We start from the raw sequence: 5,898 nt of genomic DNA, 5'->3' as shown, positions 1-5,898 counted from the left end.
GAATCTTCTGTTAACAAGGATGACAGAGAATTAACCTGTAAGAAGTTTTTAAGCTCAATTAAGGAGAGGTATAAAGGAATTTTTGTATTTTTTTTTTCTCATAAGTCATTTTTTTACGTCACGCTATAATGGGCAAAGTGGGCTTGATGAGCAATTAAGTTTACGAAATGCTAAATTGACGGCACTCTCATATGCTGGATATCCGATGAGTTACCAATGCACCTTTCTATTTCTAAAGGCGTTGCCCAAGAGGTGCTATATTACAGTTGGGAGTGTTTTTTTTTTTTTGCTGTAAATGTTTTTTTCGGAATTTTTTTTTTTGCAAATGTTTGAATCGTGGCGGCCAGACAGCTTCCACCCGACTCTACGAATAAGTGCTCTATTTTCGTGAGAACCACGTCAGGAATTTTGGTTCCGTTTTGATCCTGGACCCGAGCCAACCCGGACCCCTCTTTATCCTATCGAGTTTTTTTTCGTTCTATAATTTCGAGATCGTGGGGAGGAGACGCCGGTTCCTCCGAGCTCGCCGCTCCCTCCGCCGCACGAGCACAGCTCGCCGCCCCCTCCGCCACGAGCTCACCTTCTGCGCCGCCGTCTCCTCTGAGGATAGCCACGGTCAACGAGCAGGCTCCAGGCGGTCGAGCGAGCGGCAGCGCCGGCGAGCTCGTGGAGGCAACGACGTTCTCCCATCGTCGGAGATCGGGAAGGCCACCTTGCTCTCGACGTTAAGGAGCGCCGGTGGCACCTCATCCACGACGCGCTGTTGTGGCCTCGAGCGACGAACTGAGTAGGCGGCGTAGATCCGGTCGGCAGCAAGCAAGGTGGCCGGCCCGGCTACAGGCAGGAGGCCGAGCCCCCTCAGATCCCGTCGGCAGCAGGCAGGAGGCCGAGCCACCACGCCCCCTTGCGACCTTCGAGCGGGATGAGGAGCGAGCAGATCGACAAGGTGCGCCCTTTCCTCCTCCCTAGCTCGATCCCTTCCTACCTCTGTCCAGATCCAACAGATTTTAATATTTATTTATACCCTGGGTACGTCCCTGCATCCCTTGCTCAATCAAATGTCTGCCTGCCCATGGCTATTCGTCTCGTTGCCATTGGCATCTTTTGAACGACCTGAACCTGTTTGCATTTGCGTTGGATGCAGGTTTGTCGAAAGAAGGGGAATTCATTGCAGACGCCACATCTAGAGTAGGGCACGGGATTTGAAAACAGATGATTTCGATCTAATTGGGATCCGCTGCCTCTAGGAGTCTGAAGTGGCAGGGCGTTGCATTGGGAGTTCTGGTGTCCAAGGCAGAGCACTAGCATAAGCAGGAGAATGCATTAATGAAATGTGTAGTCCAGGTATAATAGAGATAAACCCGTCCTACTATTTTGATTTTGTGATGTATTAGTTCATTCCCAAGCTTAATTTTCTAGATTGTAGACCTTGGAACGACTGCTGTGTTCCTGCTTGACGAGGTGCAGCAATTTTGGTTGCATGCTAGGTGCTCGAAAAAATTCCCATTCAAATTATTTATTTATGAGATTTATTTTTGGAGATGCAGGCTTGATTTGTGTTGGTATTTTGACTCTTAGTTTGATAGTTTCATCCCATTTTGTGACATATTTCCTGGGATTCATGATCATAATGTTTACAAACTCTTTATCAACTAGACATTTCATCCTTTTATCTGCATATATATTCAAATGTCATATCATGAAAATTTTATATGATAATTTGCTTTCACGTGAAGTCTCAGCTTATAAATAATGTTTGTCTGGATGTAATCTCAGATGGGAAGCTATATTGCAATATATATTATTCTTCGTGTGATGATTTTTTTCTTAAAATTTCCTGTCAGTGTCTGGAGGCCATGAGAAGTTATTTATCCTCTTTTCTCTCTATTGGTTTTTTGTGCAGATCCCAGGTGCTCGCCATCAAAGCATCCTCCATCTACTCCCCATGATTACTCACATAGGTAGTCTCTTCTACTATTACTGATTTGTTTGTGTGGCTAATTATGCTTGAAGATTTACATGAGTATAAATTTTGCCTTTGTTTTCCATTGGAAATTAGCTTCTTTTTCAGCCTTGCTAATTTTCCAATTTTACACATTTAATTTATGGCCGTTGTAGCTTCCAAATCATTAACACTAGTTATTTCTGTTTTTTATCATTTTAGTTAGCCTTCCACCAGTAGGAGACGTCTGCTTCTTCTGCACTCCATCAGCAACAGTGGAGTGCCGCTAGCACGAAAAAGGTATGCTGGAGAATGCTCTACACTTTTTTGGACTTATCACTGTTTCCACCAGTCATAAATTTGGCATTGATTTTATGATTTATCTATCTTGATCTATGTATGCACTTGTTGATATTACAGATTTATGGTTTCTGAATGTTAATCATTGTGGTATGCTTTTGGCAATTGCATGTGTGAGCACCTGATGCTCATATGCTCTTGAATCCCAAAGCTGATCATTCTTGTCATATGCTCATGTATTCTAAAATTTCCGTATCCTATTATGCATGCCACTTTGCTTCCTGCAAGACCACTTGTATACTGCTCATATGCTCATCTTTAAATATGTACATCGCTGTATCTTGTCACTTTGATACGCATTTCATGATTAGAATTTCCCAGAACCAGGAAACTTCATGGTGGATGCACATTGTATCATATCTGATTCTGCTTGGTTGCTGTTCAAGTTCTTAAAATAATTAATCCCTAAAAGTATTTCTGCTATCTCAGATAATTCAAACTAGCAGATAATTAATTATCTACCAGCCCCTAAAAGTATTTCTGCTCATATGCTTGACGACAGCTAGTTGAAACATTGTCGATGTATTATCACATAATATCATACAGTAATTGATTTGTTGTTTAAAATTACAGGTTTATTAGCTCTTGGGTAGTTGAATCTTAGTCAAATTGGTGTATGTTGAACTAATGAATTATATGAAGGTGCTGCTAGCTTGCTATGGACGACCGCTTTTTTAATAGTAGGTACCATCTTCATTCTTTAAGAATTAAATTTGTCGTATATTATCCATTCGTGTGGGATATCAATGAGAATGTGATGTGCGTATGTGATTTTTTTTATAATATTAGTTATGTGTTCACGTTCTGCCCCAGCTAAATTTTGGTTGAGCTCCGCCACTATCTGGCTCTGCCCTGCTTTGCATCCTCCTCAATGAAGATGACAGTGGCACCTTGCCTGGTTGTCGCCGGACGCAGTATGTGGCAGCAGGTGCTGGGTTGTTGGCAAAGCTTGGGCTCTACCAGGCATCGTTAGATGCTGGCCCGCTCCACGTCAACCCGCCCACGCTAGCCGATCCTGATAGTCATGGCAAGAACCCGAATGCAACTCTTCCCTGCAGGTAGTTTTCTTCTGCCTCTGTTTCCTTCCACTAAAATTGCAGCCACCAATCAGTGATATTTGTGTGACTAAAACTAACCGAGTTAATTCGCATCTTCCAATTCTGGCCCAGAGGCTGCTCTTGACCAAATTGGATTTATCTTACATATTCACTTTGAAGATATTGTAGGCAATTTCAACTTAACTAGCTACTTCACCTCGCGAAGCAACTGTATGCTCATAGGATTTCTGAGTTAAGCAAATTGATTATTCCAGTCCAAAAATAGGTTCAGTAATTTCTTTGCCTCCCTAAGCTGCTGTGTTGGTGCTTCCCCTCACCAGCAGCCTTGACCTAGCAAGATCCCGTTTCCGTGCCTCATTGAGGCACGCACAATCCTTCTTATATGTTTTTTGGATTTGGATTAGGCTAATTTCAGGCTTATCTTGTAGATTGTGAATCTCAGGGCTGGTATGCAATTAGTTTGGTGTTTCTTTATCAAGCCTGGCAGGATTCTTATGAGATCACAGCATGTTATCATGTCTGTTTTCCAGGTACTGATGTAGATTCCTTGAGAATGAAGGCAACACTTGATGCAGAATTATGTGAGTGATGCAAACTCTCTGAAAACAATAGTCATTTTTATAACATTCCTGATTTGTCGGTGTGACTTATTATGTTTGAATTTTCATCTTGTATATCTTTTGTTCGTGTCACTAGTTATGCTTTGCTAGATAATTAGCCATATCAGTATAGCCCTCTGATCTGTTTTAAAATAACTTGGCGATAACCATATCAATATGGTCCTGATCTGTTTGGGTGACTAATTATGCTACATTGGATAATCATATTATTCTTTTGCCATATGAATGTTCATCTTTTATATTCTTGGACAAGTTTGCCAATCCAAGTGCCACAAAAGGTTAGGGCCCTCTTCAATGTTGCAGTAGAAACCATAGTTTGGCAATGGGGAATCGATCAAGTTCATGTTAATGCAATATGAGCGATTAAGAATGTTGCAAGATTAACCTAGGCTTTGCTTTCTTAAGGCTGACAAATTGACATCTTAACTTGGCTATACATTGATGTTCTATTTATTATTGTCATGGTATATTATATCATTGGACATTTTTCCTTGGACATATATTTTAATTTTGACTGGTTTATGGATCTCTGTTTCAAAACTCTAATTATTGTTCTAAAGTTTGTTGGGAGGGAATGATAGGGAAGATAGAGGGGGATGGCGGGCTGAGAGAGGGAAATGCGATGGAGTCAGTCAACGAGAGGTGATAAGGGGAAAGATAGAAATGCGTGTGTTGTAGATTTAAAATGAGCATGATTCATTTGCTTTTGCATTCAACAAAAAATTTAGCATGAGTTCAAATTTGTGCTCTGCTTTCTTGGGTACTTCTGTCTCTGACTTTTTCCTTGTTGCGTGAAATGAGCCTGCAGATTGTTTAGCTTACTTAGATATACCTTATTATTTATATTTATCGTTCACAGATTACTACAGGTTGTATAGTGAGGATTGATGAGGAGCTGGACCTTTTTTCTGTCTTTTGACTTTCAGTTTAGTTGTGCATCTTATTACCTGTTTTTATTAATTTTATTTTTAGTCAACATTTGCGAGACCTGATCTCCTGTCCTATTTCTCTAATTTTTTCTTGTTTAATCCAATGCTGTTGCCCGCAGGCAGCCTTGCCACCACTCGATCTGGGAGGGAGGCTGCCGATTTAGTTGAAAACCAACGCAATCCGGCTGTGGAACAGTAGCATGTTCATCAAGATTGAGGTATGCTAAGAGCCCTGCTCCTCCCCTCTGCGAGATCCATCGTGTTTTCAGCTCTGGATTTCCATATAATTCTGAAGTCTGTAGCCCATAAGACAAAATATTTTTCAGCTCTTTATCTATTTGCTTGCCGAAGTAGCACTTGTTGAACTAACTTAGGCCCCATCCGTGATCATGATCTTGCCCGCCTTGTGATGGATAAGTCTCATGTGTGGCTGGTCTTTGTGGGGTGTGCTGTCATGGTCCTTGTGGCTGTTTTTCTGTTTTTAGGACAGCATCTTAGACTAGAGGACAGCATCTTAGAGGACAGCATCTTAGACTAGAGGACAGCATCTTAGCTAGGACAGCATATTAGCATCTTAGACTAGCATCTTGGCATATGCTTGGCTGGCTAGCAGCCTATAAATATGTAACCCCAACCCCTCAGGTTGGTATGGCATTTGTGTGAGCTTGTGTGAGAAATAGACAAGAAAATTGCCCCAACTCCTAGTGTCATCCTCTCTCGATGAGAGTAAGAATTCTCCTACTACCAAGAGTGAGAATTCAGCGACTAACAACTGGTATCAGAGCCGTATTATCCTGTAGCCTGAGCATCTCTTGCTCATCTTCTCTCCCAGCCCCACAACAGCCCCAGCTGTTGGCAGCAGCAGCTCCTCCGGCCGCTCCTGTTCACTCCTCTCCCAGCTCGTCTGAAGCAGCCCTCTCCCCACGCAGCAGCCCCCCGGTAGCGCGTCATGTCCGCAGGGCAGTCTCAGCGCTCGGTCGCCTCGAGCA

The 5,898-nt window shown here is 42.4% G+C and overlaps 2 long non-coding RNA genes across 2 annotated transcripts; both read left to right on the top strand.

Annotated features, from left to right (window-relative positions):
* The first annotated feature begins 407 nt into the window (after positions 1-407).
* On the top strand, positions 408-2,977 carry LOC136535110 (uncharacterized). Its single transcript, XR_010778936.1, has 5 exons — positions 408-946; positions 1,145-1,344; positions 1,904-1,961; positions 2,165-2,242; positions 2,876-2,977. It is a non-coding gene; the product is annotated as an uncharacterized lncRNA (long non-coding RNA).
* A 117-nt stretch (positions 2,978-3,094) lies between these two features.
* LOC136535109 (uncharacterized) lies at positions 3,095-5,128 on the top strand. Its single transcript, XR_010778935.1, has 3 exons — positions 3,095-3,360; positions 3,891-3,941; positions 5,029-5,128. It is a non-coding gene; the product is annotated as an uncharacterized lncRNA (long non-coding RNA).
* The last annotated feature ends 770 nt before the right edge of the window (positions 5,129-5,898 follow it).

Source organism: Miscanthus floridulus, unplaced genomic scaffold (assembly GCF_019320115.1).
Source record: "Miscanthus floridulus cultivar M001 unplaced genomic scaffold, ASM1932011v1 os_2539, whole genome shotgun sequence".
In the NCBI taxonomy this organism is placed as follows: Eukaryota; Viridiplantae; Streptophyta; class Magnoliopsida; order Poales; family Poaceae; genus Miscanthus; species Miscanthus floridulus.
The sequence above is the reverse complement of the archived record's forward strand: the minus strand, read 5'-3'. Positions and strand labels throughout refer to the sequence as shown.